The 15,241-nt window shown below is 38.8% G+C and overlaps 1 protein-coding gene across 1 annotated transcript in view; it reads left to right on the top strand.

Annotated features, from left to right (window-relative positions):
* cacna1bb (calcium channel, voltage-dependent, N type, alpha 1B subunit, b) overlaps positions 1–15,241 on the top strand; it is a 161,422-nt gene that overhangs the window by 40,283 nt on the left and 105,898 nt on the right. The gene's annotated exons all lie outside the window — the stretch shown is intronic.

The raw sequence follows: 15,241 nt of genomic DNA on the forward strand, positions 1-15,241 counted from the left end.
AATAAAAGCCCCCAAAAATACTTTAAAAAATAAATAAATAAATAATCGTGAATATCCTCAGATGGCTTGACTTGAAAAAGCTCAATAGCTAGCTCAACATACAGTCCTATATTGATTTCCTGACTTATTTTGAACAAACGGATAAGGGGGAGCCTGCATCTTTTGTTACCTCAGAATGAGCTGTTTTTATCTTCCATGTATGCCATCATGTTGAGCTGCCATGTTTCTACAGGAGCCTAGAACAATGTAGTTGCTCACTTGCGGTCAGAAAAGGAGGGTAAAGTGAGGGAATTGCAACCTGCAACTACTGCCACTGAATCCTACACGCTAGTCCTTTAAGATCATTTTCCTTCAGCTTTTGAATCATTTTACTAACAAGTGTCATTACACAACAAGCACTTCAGTAGGAAGCATTTACCACTGGAGTTACATGACTCCATGGAGGACAAATTAGATTTTCAAAATTCTTATTCTCACCTCTCAAATCCAACAGTTGGTGGAGAAAATAATTATCTGCCCCGTCCAGGCGTGATTGTTAATGGGTAATATGCAGAAGAACAGCGAGCCGGCCTTTCAATAATTCAATGATTTTAAATTTCACTTTGCCTTGTGAGAGAGGATTAATATAAGCAATAAAGGGTTGCACATGCTGCAGATCTTATGCATGCGGAACGCAGGCACTGCACAAACGCATTTTTGATGGTGAGATTATTTTTTTTAATCTTTTACTGACTCGTTTTAATAACAACACGCAATAGCCGTCTTAAAATGATTTTCGGCATGTTTGTTCAAATAAACACCCTGAAGGGGGTTTCAGCAGTCCGAAGCATGTAAACAGATTAGAGACGGATAGAAGAGAAACAGCGTGTGTTTAGCTGGCTCCATGTGTCCCATTCATTTTCTTCATCAAAAAGACGACTCACTATTTGTTCTGTGTGATGTTACTGCGAGTGAGTGCTATCAGTAAAGTGGAGGCTGTGAAAGTTGTGTGCAGGAGCAGACTGGGCCTGGATTTATATGCACAGATGATCTCAATGACAAGTCAAATGTCTGCTGTGAAAAAGTCTTGTAAACCAGCGCATAACAGAAAAAGTTTGGGAAGCACAGTCACACAGTGCTCATTGGTTGTTTCTAAAACACAACATTATTTTGAAATATATACAGTATAATGGTCCTGCAGAGTAAACATTTTACTCGCGAACAGGTTTTATTACCTTTATTTCTTCCGTACTTTGCCATGATGCGCTGATTGTTATGTTTGCTTAGAATTTTAATTTGTCAACAGAGAGTAAATTGATTAGCATAGATTAGATCATCTTGTCACCATAAAAACCCCGGGCGCCTGCAGCGCAGCAGATTTCATTTAGCTTCACTCCACTTAATTCTCTTTTCTCAGTCAGATCCCATTGAGACTGAGTTCATCCAGCGTCTGCTTACTGGGAAACATGAATTTCTGATGCCTTCTGGTAACTGCGTAAACCAAGCTGATCAGTAACGGAACCTCTGAGCTGTTTATCTTCAGAAATGAGAACCCATATGAAAACTGGCCTTCACTGACCTTAAACTTAAGGTCACTCCTGTCTAATTCATTCCTCATGAATGGATTGATTACTGATTATAACTAAGACTTGCAGCATTCACTGAAATATGGCTTGAAACTAACAAATATACGTATACCTTTTAAAAGCAACATTATGGCAAATTTGGTATTTGTTGTAATTTGGCACCCCCATTTGCACTACCACTGTGGTTAATATGGACAGCTGTATATGTGATTACATTACTAATCAAAAACTAGCAAGTGGATCAACTTTGCTAACACAGCCAAACATTAACAAGTGCAACACAAAACCGAGTGAACCAGCTAATATTACTGACTAGTCCAACAGCATGAAGTCTATCTGCAGCCTTTTATTTCACAAAGCTGTCGCCAACTCTCTCACTCTCCGTTTCTGGAACGTTGCCGGCGACGCTCTGACTTACACTTAGTGACTTAGTTTCTTTATAGCGTTACACACTCGTCCCGGCCCGGGGCCAAAAATGACACAGTGCAAGATCAGGTGCACAGGGCACAGAACGGGAATGACAGAGGCAGCAATCACCCTGTCGGTGTAGCATCAACATTTTATTCAAAGTTCTTTTAAGATGGAAAAATTACATAATGGGGTTCTAATGAAATGTCAGTTTAATTTATCTAATACTGCTTTTATGATTGAAACATACTTGGTTCTTATTCTGACTTTTTAAATACCTGACTAAAAATGATATGAAAAGATCATTTATGACTCTAGTTTTGTTAGTGGAATAATGTGAAAGCTTATTAAAACTGCATTGCTGGATCACATCACTGATGTCTGTAATCTGGGCACAGGCCCCTCTTGCCTCTCATATAATGCTAAAATAGGATAAAGGCAGTTTCCGCCCATCCATCATTCCTCTGTTCCCTTCCACATCGATGGACCTGGATTTTTAAAGGTTTCCTTTCCAAACAACCGTATCTCCCTTTTGCATCAGTAAAATATGTTTTGGTGAAAGCATATGATGCAAGCATTCACTCGGATATTCTCTCAACATTTATAGGCCGCAACAAAAATTTGGTTTAGCGAAAGATTACGGTCATGGTTAAATAATAAAATGTCAACTAATGTAGAATGTGAACCCACCAGAGATGACTGGTATGCCCAAAGGTTGGGATTGAAAAAGAAAAAACTTCTGCATTCATATTCAGAAGCCTGCAACATTTAAGCCATAGTGTTTTGTAGATTTTTGTCTGCTGTGTATATATTTCTGCTGCAAACATTTGAGATTTCTTCTTCAAAATGAACATTATGACATATCCAGAAAGGCCAGATATTTGAAACATGGCTCTACTGTACTACCCAAACATACAAACAGTGTACACATACTGAATCTCTCAAAATGAGTAAAGATGCATTATCTCAGATTGAGAGATCTGTTCTCTTCTCTGTGTGCGCTGTATTTTAACACCAGTTGAGATAAACAGCAGCTGTTATGTATAGTATTTCTGCTGTTTGATACCTCTATCACTGTTTTTACATATGAATACATTTTACACAATCCAACCACTTATTTGATTCAAATATCCATAATTGTTTGTCTTAGCTAGTTTCCTTTCTCATCGTAGATATTTTACATACTTTGCTTTAATTTTAAAAAATAGTTGTCATTTGTTTTTTAATGCACTTGCACCCAGCTGTTCTGCTGAAAACATAATAACTGTTTGGTTTAATTGTTCTAATTAATATTGTCTTGTTCAGTGGCAGCCACACTGTATTTGTCTGTGGTTAACACCTTGCCAGCTGCGTGACTAAAGAACCCAAATATTTACAATTCCTATTTTCAGTTTTTAATTAGCTTTAATCCCCTGTTACCTCCAAACCATTCTCTTAATTAATCCTTGAGGCAATTCTAACATTTATGATTAGAACTTCATTTTATATAACTGATACTATGACAGGAAATAGTTTTTAGGAATAGGCTGCACTACTGGTGCTGTCAAAATGTTGTACTTCAGTGTAAATTTAGGAAGAGACTCTGGGAATCTGTTTTTTGACAGAGTCTGACAGTGATCTAAATTCAGCAAGTGGTGGCTGCACATTAGGGAGCTTTTTCTTCCAAGGCAGACAGATCTCCCCACTGACTACACTTCTGTGAACGACAGCCTGGCTGTTAGCATGTCAATGGGCCCGGAGTTTCTTTTCACCACCACCAGCAGCACCGAAGTCTGTGACAAAGACATACAAATAAAGGACAAGTTTGTTCACACTTAGGTGGTGAAAATGAGAAGTGGTGTTTCAAACAGACCCAACATTTGTACTGTAAACATTTTAGCTGACGCTGTTACAGTCTGAGGAGGCAGCGTGGGGTTTGAATGTGTTAGTCACTGATATTTTGCAGAGACAGACGATGACTACTACAGGGGGGCCAGCAAGTGACAAAAAAACAAATTAAGTCCAAAAAGGATTTCAGTTTAAAAAAAAAATAACAAATATATTGCGATCAATATAGCAATCAGAAAACTCAGAAAGCAAAATTAAAATCCCAAGTTTCATCTGTATCACAGCAGTCATATTTCCATTACAATAGACAGAAAATCTATCACTGTAATCATGGAGCCTTTCATTACAAATGTAACTTATTCATTCTATATTTGACAATATTTCAATCACACTAAAAGATATTCTGTCTTTAACGCTATTATTTATACCTTCAATGTTTTATGATTTCTGTGCATTCACATAATAATAATAATACATTTTATTTAAAAGACCTTTTCTGAAACTCAAAGACATGTACAATTAATAAAAAGAAGAATCAAGAACATCAATAGGTAAACATGGTTATATAGACTACATATCTGCACCCACTTACAATGTGAATCAAATACTACAGCAAATGTTAGCTTTCTTCTCTTTCAACATATGTATCCTTTACAATGGGTTACAGTATGTATAAGGTAAAGCACTGAAAATAACCAATGTAAATACCAAAAACATATAAAAATGAAATGAATGAAACATGGGGTATATATATATACTTTTTAAGCCATTACATTATAACTGTTTGGCTTTGCTGCTGTTAACAATATTTGTAATAGAGCTTTCAATTTAAATATTATAAAATGTACTAGATTTACAGTTGATCTTACATTGAAAAAGTGCATAAAGATAAATGTGTTTGTAAAACTTGTGTGTGGCCATTTAAAGCTCAGTCAGACAGGTCTGGCAGAGGAAAGGGAGATTTGATACAGATATCTTTAATGATTCAAGCTGAACGACTGAATAAAATATTCTTTTACGACTGTTAATCAAGAGGAAGACCCAGGTTTAATTAACCTCTAAAACCCCACTGACCCACCTGTGAGTCAGCCATTACAAACTCATGCTGTGCTGAAAAACACTGATGAAACCCAGAGAACTGTTGAAATTTTAGTGGAGAGCCCAAAGTTTCCAAAGATACCAAATACGTCGGGCTGAATTTGGGTGAAATTAAAATTTAAAAAAGTGCATAAGACATCTAGAATATTTGTATTTGATGGAACGGTGATATTGGCAGAGATAGTGCAATAACAACTTCAAAGTTAAATATTTCCAACCAAAGTTTTGTTTTTGTTGAGAGGAATGGAGACATGCAGTATTTGCTGATCTTCAGTTATATTTCATCAGTTATAAGCCTTCCTCTGGCTGAGATAAACAAATTCTGTCTGTATCTGTATCTTTACTGTCTGGCTTTATATTAATCTTACTTTTTATTAATGTGTGTGTGTTTGCGTCTGCTGTTCTCATCTCTCTGATGTTTTTTATTAGCTTTTTTAGGAAGCACCCCATAAAGATAAAGGTCTTCTTACTGTCTTTGAAATGTACTATGCTTACGTATTGCACAGACACAAGAGATCCAAACAGAACACTTTTTTTTTTTTTATAAAGAACACGTTTTATATGAAGGTCCTGATTCATTAAACCCCCAAGCTACAATACCAGTGATGCACCTCGTGATCTATATAATGTAAATCTACCCGTGCGATGGATGTGTGCCATAATGTAATGTCAATGCAGCTCTCCAGAAAGGATTCAGTTGAGGAGGTTGGGGTTGATTGCATTCCCACACATAAATCACAGCACATCTTGTCAGGATGTCTCCTTGGGGGAAAGTGTCCTCTAACAATAACACTCGTACAGGGAAAATATGGTCTTCCATGTTCCTTAATGGCTTTTACTGTATTACTGTATGTACATGCGGCACTTCTGTTGCAGTGCTAGTGATAATGATGATAATCATAATATTTTAGCATTCAAACTCACTCCAGATCTACAGATTGCCAGGCTTGTCACTACAACATACTCTCTTCTGACTGTTTTTGACAAATTTGACAGCCACTCGAGCTCCCTGCTGCCTTTATGTCGTGCATCTGCTTCCTGTTTGGATCCATGTGTGATGAAAGGTTATCTGATCTGCAGTGCTTTTATTGGAACACCTGGACTGTATGTGTTTTAAGTTTTCCAAACATACAAATGTTCATGCTCTTTTTGTAGTGTACATGAAATCTATGTAGTTTGCTGTGTTCCACTAACAAGAAATGATTCAAGACTTACGATGAACTTTAAGATCTCCCAGGAGCTGTCTCACCGCCATCCACAATTTGTTTTCTTTTCTTTTGTTTTTCTTTTCACCTTTGAGCAGTTCATTGTCTCTTACATTGCATTGGAATATCCATCAACAGCATTTCATATCCATACAGATATATTGGAGTGTTCGTTGTTTACCTGTCCGGCCCACAACTTTACTGTCGCATAGCATCAGTTTTGGCCGCAGCTGTTTTTAGTAAAAAAAAATGGCTAAAAACCCAGTCGACATGATCTGCTCAACACTTAACAGCAGACAGACACATTTAGCAACTAGCTGGTGAACATAGTGGTGCATTTAGCAGCTAAAGAGCCACAAATCTCCCTCAGAGGTTGGTACAAGAGACTTATTTTCACCATGTCACTCATGCATTGTGTGTATCTTGAGGTCTAACAATGCGTTGAATATATTTCCCTCATTATAAAAAGTTTGAAACCTGCATTGTTTTCATATATGTTTACTTGCTAGCAGTCTTTGCTGCCTTAGACGGCACACTGCTACGTTTCTTGTTGCATTACCGCCACCTGTAAATCAGTGCAATTGTGTAAACCATTGGCATTGTGTCACCTGCACCCCCTGACCAAACCCGACTAAAAAATGTATTATTGCTGCTCTTTTCTTTACCACAGCTGCTTGTTACTCAGGGGAGCTCCATGCTGCTACTAGTGTCGGTGTTATGTTTAGATCTGTTTAGGTCCACCACATTTTGAACTGGATCCAGTCATCCTGACCCAGACTGGGTCTGACTGTGGTTCTCTTTTTCTGAAACTTCATTCATGCTTGTCTTTTCCGCAGACCTCTGGTCTTTTTCTGCTTTGATTGCTTCTAGTTGTTTTGTGAGGTTGTGCACTCTTCACTCTGTTAATTATGTGTTCTTCTGAAAATTACAAGAACAAATGAATGTGCAGCAATAGATTGGGACCCAGTGTATTTTGTTTTGAGTGGGACAAAGTGCAGAAAATAATGTTATAGGTTATAGAGGGAAACTATGCAAATGTATTTTCTTTGATCATTAGTAATGGGGTGAGGCTCAGTTCACTGTAGGTGGCGACCCAGTGGCATACTCAGCCTCTCTAAGGGGCATTGGCGAAAATTAAAAATGTGCTAATCGGAGAGGCACATGGCCCCCCCCCCGCGCACACCACTGTGTCAGCCTTTCTCTCTCTTCCTCCCTCCCTCTCTCTCACTCTATTTTCTCTTTCTTATTCTGCCATTACTCACTTCAGGCAACTACAGTATGAGTGAAAAAAAAACCCCAACAACTTGGGTCTCACTTCAACCTCAACTAATCTGACTGTGGCACTGAGGAGCAACGTGTGTGTTGTTTTTTGACAACTTGGGATTCATTACAGGGGTTAATTAACATTCAGATGTAGGAAGCGACGGAGGGAGCAGGAGGGGTGGGAGGAGAGAGGGGAGGGTAAAGGGGGAACACCTACTCTTGCTGTGCTGTTTATGTTTACTGAGGAAGGACTGTGTCTCCTCACCTAACTCTACCATGACAAAAGCATACAGTATATTCTATAATGTCTATGTATTGCTTTGCTTAAACCTGCTTGGATTGTGCATGTAAACCACTGACAGTATATACCGTATAACCATAAAAAAACAAATTTATCATGGGCAAGGATGCAAAGCAAAATGCTTTATATTGCAAAAGACACAACATCCATCTAATCAAATCATTTAGCATCGTTAATTGTTTATTTCATGTGTGATTGCTTTTTTCCCTGGTGGGTGGGGACAGACTTAAGGTTATGCTATTACTGTGGAGGAGTAATGTTAGTTAAGAGTAATTTATTCAATTTTTTATTTTCCAATTTTGTTGTAGTTTTAACATGTGGAAGGTTCACCTTTAGAACAAAAACACCCACTTCTCTGAAGTCTGACAACATTAACTTAAACATCGCCATTGTTTTTTTTATTTAGTTTTGTTGGATGTAAATGAAATAGGAGGTTGTCAGACCTGAGCTGATCGAGCATGATCAAAATCAGAGCTGCGTTACATCCCAGCCTGAGGATGTGAGCTAGCTTGTTTTTTCAGTCCCTTGCCTTTGACTTGTTTATGAGTCTAATAAGGAGGAAGCCCGCATGTGTGTATGTGCGTGTGCATGTCTGCGCATGCATGTAGTGTTAATTTAGAGCTGCAGCAGTACAACAGCAGCCATATTTGACGGCAAGTGGCTCTGGCAGCCACGATGAGTTCATGAGTACCCCCTTCTGTCCTCATGTGCATTGTGGGAAATGCTTGCTCTCCTGACTCTGTCACAGCTGTCCACTCACATCATATAACATCATAGCAATACGGCCCACCACCATTCACACACAGGAACGCACTCCACTTTTGTTCACAAACAGGATGTGACATAATGAAGCCTTTTTCATGATTGGTTGGCTCGTTTCCTATTAGATGAGATGGTAGAAACAAGGTCTAATTGGCAATAAATGGTCTGTGTCTAATGATGAGGTCTATTTTCTGCATTGTGTGTTGTCTGTCTGTGTGTGTGTCTGCCCACACATCCATGCACTCTTAACTCTTATGTAAATGAAATAGAATAGAAATTTCAGAGACCGTTTAGACTTGTTTTAAAGGATGCAATTTTAGCTCTGCACCCAGGTCTGAGAATGAAACAGACAGACAGGTAGACAGAGAGAAAATACAGGTAGGTGACAAACACTGACTGACTCTAGGTTTGGGTAATGCAGATACAATCAGTCTTGTCTGTGTAATTGTATCTCGCCATGTCCACATATATTGTTATATGTTACATTTTCTTGAAATTAATTTAAATGTCAGTTTGTGAATTAAATAGCAGGGAAATCATGTAGTTTTAATATTGCCATAAAGTGGTAACGCTCTTTGAGTTGCCACTCAGCCAGCAATGGTCTAATGATATAGTACTTTTCAAGACTAAAAAGGGAAATGTGGTTGTGGTGCTTGACAATATTAGGATTATCTTCTGGGGATCTGGTCGGTAGATGCAGACAGATGGACCAGCCAACCAACATGCCATTACCAGGCCTTACTGCTAAAAGGGCAAAAAAGGGTCCTTTGAGTCTGGGATATATAACAAATCAATAACATCTGACCTCACATTGGTGTAATCTCATAGACATAGATAGACATTTGAACAATCAAAAAGAAAAAGAGATGAACAAAATATTATATGCAGTTTGACAAGTCATCAGGTAGACAGTCTGGTCTATGTTTCCAAAACAGCAGGCAGCAAACAGTGTACCTTTCGAAGTGAGTTGCCCTAATGTGCTGCTTACTGCTGGGTGCTGACATAATATCCTGACATGTACCAGTATATCTAAAATTGTTTCTTTTCTTCTGTGTTAAAATTCCTCCTCTAGTGGCTCTCCCTACCGTTATCTGCTTATACTGTCAACTGTACTGGTACAGTTTCCCCCCCCAACAATGAGGACTGCCTGCAGTGTGTTTTTTATGGAGTAATGTTCAGTAATGAATGCTTTGAAAGCCATACATTACTATGACACCTGCATAAGTAGCCACATTAGTAGTAGTAAGGAAAAAATGATGCAGGAAAACTTGAAATAAAACTGGCATAGACTGTGACTGTGGTTTAGGGATAATTCGCTCCTCATTGTCCTTACTGAGCTGAAATGGCAGACAGGCAGGAAGACATATACTCAATACAACAGCACCGGCTCAACAAGCAGTTATTGAATAAAAATATTCACTAGTTGGCTCTGTTCAAATGCGTGGCAGGCAAGCGTGCAGAGAGACAGTCAGTGAAGCAGACAGACAGTCCGTGACCAGCTGGTAATGTTCAGACACACAGGCAGCCGGTTATTCAGTCAGGTTTCAGCACCATGTTCTCTTGTCTGTCCTCTGGGAGCCCCCGTCTCCTCTTACCGGGATGTGTGAAAAACTCAATCACAGCCCCCGGCCCCCAGCTGGGTAGGGTCGCAGTAATTAAACTACATCACTCAGCCCCACGAGAAGGCTGCGTTTCTCCATTTTCTTCTCTTTTTCTCAGCTACCTCTGTGTCCACCTCTGTGTTATTTCATGTTGTTTCTCTGCTGTTGAACATTTTGGGATATGGCTTTGGCTCACTTAAAGGGACAGTTCACCCCAAAATCAAAAATACACATTTTACTCTATACTCTTACCTGTAGTGCTAGTTATCCATCTAAATTGTTTTGGTGTGAGTTGCTGAGGTTTAGAGATATCGGAGATGTCTGCCTTCTCTCCAATATTATGGAGCTAAATGGCACTCTGCTTGTGGTGCTCAAAGCCCCCCCCCCCAAAAAAAAAGCCAACATCAATGTCTCTTTCCAGAAATTATGAACTGGTTACACAAGATAATACACAGACCTTGTTATGAGCAGTTTTATGTACTATAAACCATAGTTGAATATTAGCTATCTCAGTGGTGCTCAGCTGAGGAAGACGCCATTAATGTTTAAATCCTACACTGTCACAAGCACAAGCACAAGCTTCCTTCGACGCAGTGATATGATACAGTTAGGTAGAAACAAAATAGTTCTTACATGAAACTGCTCACAATAAGGTCTGTGGATTATCTTGAGAAACCGTAACCTTATTTTTTCATAAGCCGAGTGCCATCTGGATCCATTACAATATATTGGAGAGAAGGCAGGCATCTCTGTGGTCGATATCTCCAAAACACTGCCTCTTGATGGATGGATAAATAGCACAACAGGTAAGAGGGAAAATATGTATTTTTGATTTGAGGGTGAACTGTCCCTTTAAGTTAGACAATGCCAAAACAAACAGCCCTGTCCTTACCTTCAAAAGCTGTTATGGCCTGTTAGCGGTTGCCAATTTACACATCTCGTAGCAACGTTAGCATTAATTAGGAGTTGTGTTTCTGTCCAACTGTTGAATGTAATTCCAATATTCACTTTTATTTTAGCTCTGATTTGGTTAGAGGTGAGAGGTGGCTCTTTTTCACCAGCCAGTCTTCATCAATGTGGAGCTTGGTACTGGACAAGTAGAGTACAGTGGGTTTAACAGAGTTTGTTTGCTTAAAACAGCTTCCTGCTGCTGGAAACAAGGTTTATGGGGAGACAAAACCAAAATGAAATTAACTGTAAAATTAAAAGCTGAAAGAGGCTAAAATGCTCCATTGGTAATGCAATACAAAAGGATTGATTCACAGAGCTTGAAATTTCAATATAGAACTGTAAAGTCTTATATTTAATGGTTAGTACTGTGTTTTCTCACCTTTCTCCTGCTAAGCACCAATTGGACACTTTACACCTCCATTCATGTGTAAGAAAGCTCATCCATTGAACCGCGAGGAGGAAAAGCGTAATTCAGTTCTAAAAGCATGTCCATTTAAGTGAACATGATTATCAGTCACATTGTTTTTGCATGAAGAACAAAAATGAACAGACAGCTGAAGTGAAGGATGTGTCCCTCCCTACAGATTTTGATGGGCAGCATGAACCACTCTTAAATCTCTGTGTCGTTCTTCTATCTTTCTTCAAGGTTAAATAAGTTCAGGTTATATTTATACTTCAGCGATAAAGACTGAATCACAGCATCTAGATATAATGAACCATACAGGAAATGGTTACTTAATTGTGTACTGTATGTGTGAATTTGTACCCCTAGGAGGAAGTCATTTCTGCTTTTGTATGAATATGTGTCTTTGTAAATACATTTGTTTATTTTTTTTTATGTTTTTGTTATTGAGTGGTCCGACCCTGAAGATGAGCAAAAATCTACTTGCTCAAAATGGTTGTACCTGTGTGTTACAATACGGAGGAAAGTGGCACGTGGCTCTGTGTGTGTGAACGAGTGACAGACGATAGCATCACCCTCCATATTTCCTGTGCCACTGTCTGGCGCCCACATGGATATATTGTGGTGATGATAAAGGGATATTAAAACTCATAGCTTCTTCTTCAGCCTGCTCCCTGACCGACTGTCTGTCTACACAGCCATCACATCATCCTTTCCCAGGCAAATGCGCACACACATAGACATTAGTATGGACACACACAGACATACATGTGTGCACTTAGCAGAACAAAGTGAGTTATTGATTGTAGAGGGTATAAAAGCAGCACAGAGGGATGATTCATGTTTTTATATCCTCTTTTCATTCTGTTTCTTCAGGTCAAAGTGGCTTTATGTACTGTGAATAGACTATTCTTGCTTGCTCCTCATTTGTCCATTAACGTCATACCTAGAATAGTAACATTTTTTAAATCACTGGTCTGACTTGTGGTTGTTGTTTTATAGCACAATGTGCAAAGTGAAGAACTGCAAGCCTGAAATTTGGGCAGCAAATTTTTTAAAATCAACTATGTAGTGTGCGAACTATACCATGTTTTTTTTCTGCACTAGTTGCAAAAAAACTAGCTGCAATCATGTAGGCCTGCTTGCTTTATGTCAGCACATCTGATATTTAATAATCAGTTAATAACATACATTAATAATGATTATTTTTACACATGATCCATGATAAAATAGATACATAAAACGAGAAACACATGGCAAAAATAGCATATTATAAATATTTTAGAGACCCCCCAAAATTTCACAAATCATGTTTTCAGGAGAGCTCATGTCTTTTTAAGAGGAGCAAAGTTCTCTCTTGCTCCCCTGTAGTTAGCACCCTGCTATCAACTGAAGTAGTACATAATGCATTATTTTTTTCTACCACAGAGCAGTAGGATTATACTTAAAGGTACTACAAGAAGTTTAGTGTGCTGCTTGGGTGTAAAACTTAAAAGGAGATGTCTCGCTGGTGCTCCTCAGTTAGGGGATCATAGTTGGGCACTCAGGAGGGTAGTGATTTAAAAAGTCTTTAATAACTCATGGCTATTTACCCACATTATATGTTTTACTATGGTGTTGCCAGATATTTGGTAGGGCATTGCAGGTGGTTGCTAGTTTTTCTCATGTTGGGTAGGTTACTAGGCTGTCAGGTCAAATAGTGGTAAGGTAGTTGCTAGAATGTGTAGATTGGTTACTATTATAGTAACAGCAGTCTAAGTATTTGTAGTAGTAGTCTCAGAATGGCCCATCATGAGTAGTATGGAAATGCAATGGTTGAGAAACATTCTGTGAGAGAAAAATTCGGCAACTGTTTTGTTTTTTGTGAGGTTAAGGCACAGAAAAATGTGTAGCTTTAAGGACCAGTGTGTAGGATGTAGTGGCATCTAGTGGTGTAGTTGCTGATTGCTGAATGGAAAAGAATCCATAGGAGAGGACCCACTCCCTCTGTTGATAAAAACTGTTCTTTCTAAGGTAACAAAAACACATTCTTCTTATTTTCAGCTTATTATACACATACAGTATGCACATGAAAACATACCTATCATATTACATTTCTGCCTCCTAATCGATACACACTGGATCCTTATAAGGTGTCTTCTGTGTATATTGTCTTTGTATGCGCTCTTAGAAATGTCACTAAATGCCGTAAATTGCTTCATGTTGTGTCTTTACCTAAGTGTTATTATCTTTATTTCCTGGCTGAGGCACAGAGAAGAACAGGATCAGATAGGCGACACTGCTCCACCTGGGTGTCTCCTTTGATGTGTGATTGACAGTCATTAGTTCAATTAGTGTTGACAGGAGGTGACCTCTCCACTGCTGTGAGGTGTTGGACAGTGCAGTGACTATTACAGGTGAAACATTATATCTGGAGGATTTTTCTGGTCATTAGGAGCTCATCTCAGTCAGACATGCATTGCTGTAGCAACCTACGGCACGTAGTGGTTGTTGCGTCTGCTGCCGTTAGATTTTATTTGCATCTAATTGAAACATCCATACCATCTTGGCATCTAGACTTCCACAAGTAAAATTCTAAAAGCTGATGGTGATAAGGATCCCCTGAATGGTCAACAAATGATAGGGCACAAAGGGTTATGGGATACTGCAAAAGACACACATGGTTGTGCCTTACAAATCTGGGCTAAGGCTGTATTTCTCAGCAGAATCTGGAGGCGCCTTTGATTTGATTTCGGGTTTGAATGTTTTTGATTCTTTGCAGTGAAGTTTTCATGACAGCATGCTCGTGCTGGTGTGTGGGTATTGAGGCTCTTTCTCCATACATTAAGTCATCCCTCAGCTCTGATGTCTCACTTTGCTGTTCCTACCTCTCACTGCTTATTTCTTTATTGAGGTTTCCTACGTGGGGCTGAAAATTATAAAACAGTATGATACATGAAAATAATCATTTGCACGTGGGAAAGTGATGAGAAAATGATAAAAAGCAGCATCTGAAAATCCATCACAGTCTGAAAATGTGATCAACTGCGACGCCTGTGCATGAAACTTGTATAAAACAATATATTCTATATTACAAAACAGGCACTTTCATCCCAGTGGACTGATTTCACCCATAATGATAATTCCCATAAAGCACAGATGTGCTTTATCTGTTACCATGCCAACTGGTAACCAGGGAGCAATAAGCGACCTTTCTTGTTTTCTACTTTTTCTTTCTTTCTGTGTGTGTGTGTGTGTGTGTGTGTACTGCATTACTTTCAGTTACACATGAGTGTGTGCTTCCCTCTACATAAAAGCTATTGTATCCTTGAGGATTTTCTTCTTGCTGTGAGGCACACGACGGTACTTAACTGAGAGGTTTACAAATCATACCCATTTGGGTTGTTATAAATAATGTTTTAAAAAAACACATCATGAATACAGTTTCCAATAAAAAAAGCAAAGGTGTAGGCTTTGTTTTAAAGTGTGTAGGGTGGGGTGGAGCTAATTTTGTAAACATGTACTAATGTATTAATATCATTCCTGGTCGCTGTTCACTTACCATCAATATGTTTACAGTAATTCTCTTTTTTTTTTATTCCTCCTCCACCTTCTCTCTCTCTTCTCTCTCTCTCTCTCTCTCTCCTTAGCCTAGAGCATGTGGGGTTTTTTTTCTGTGTGTTTCAGTGGAGCACTTAAGCTCCCCCTCTGTGTACAGCCTGTAATGAGGGCTGCCAGCTGTGGCTCAATGGCCAACACACACACACACACACACACTCACAGTATGCCGTTCCTCGACTTGTAGGTAAAAGCAGATATAAACGGCATATGATGTAATCAGACACATATGTGATCAACCTGTGTGTGTGTGTGTTTGT

The sequence above is a fragment of the Morone saxatilis genome, unplaced genomic scaffold, assembly GCF_004916995.1.
Source record: "Morone saxatilis isolate NCDOM2014 unplaced genomic scaffold, NCSU_SB_2.0 Contig21, whole genome shotgun sequence".
Lineage (NCBI taxonomy): Eukaryota > Metazoa > Chordata > Actinopteri > Moronidae > Morone > Morone saxatilis.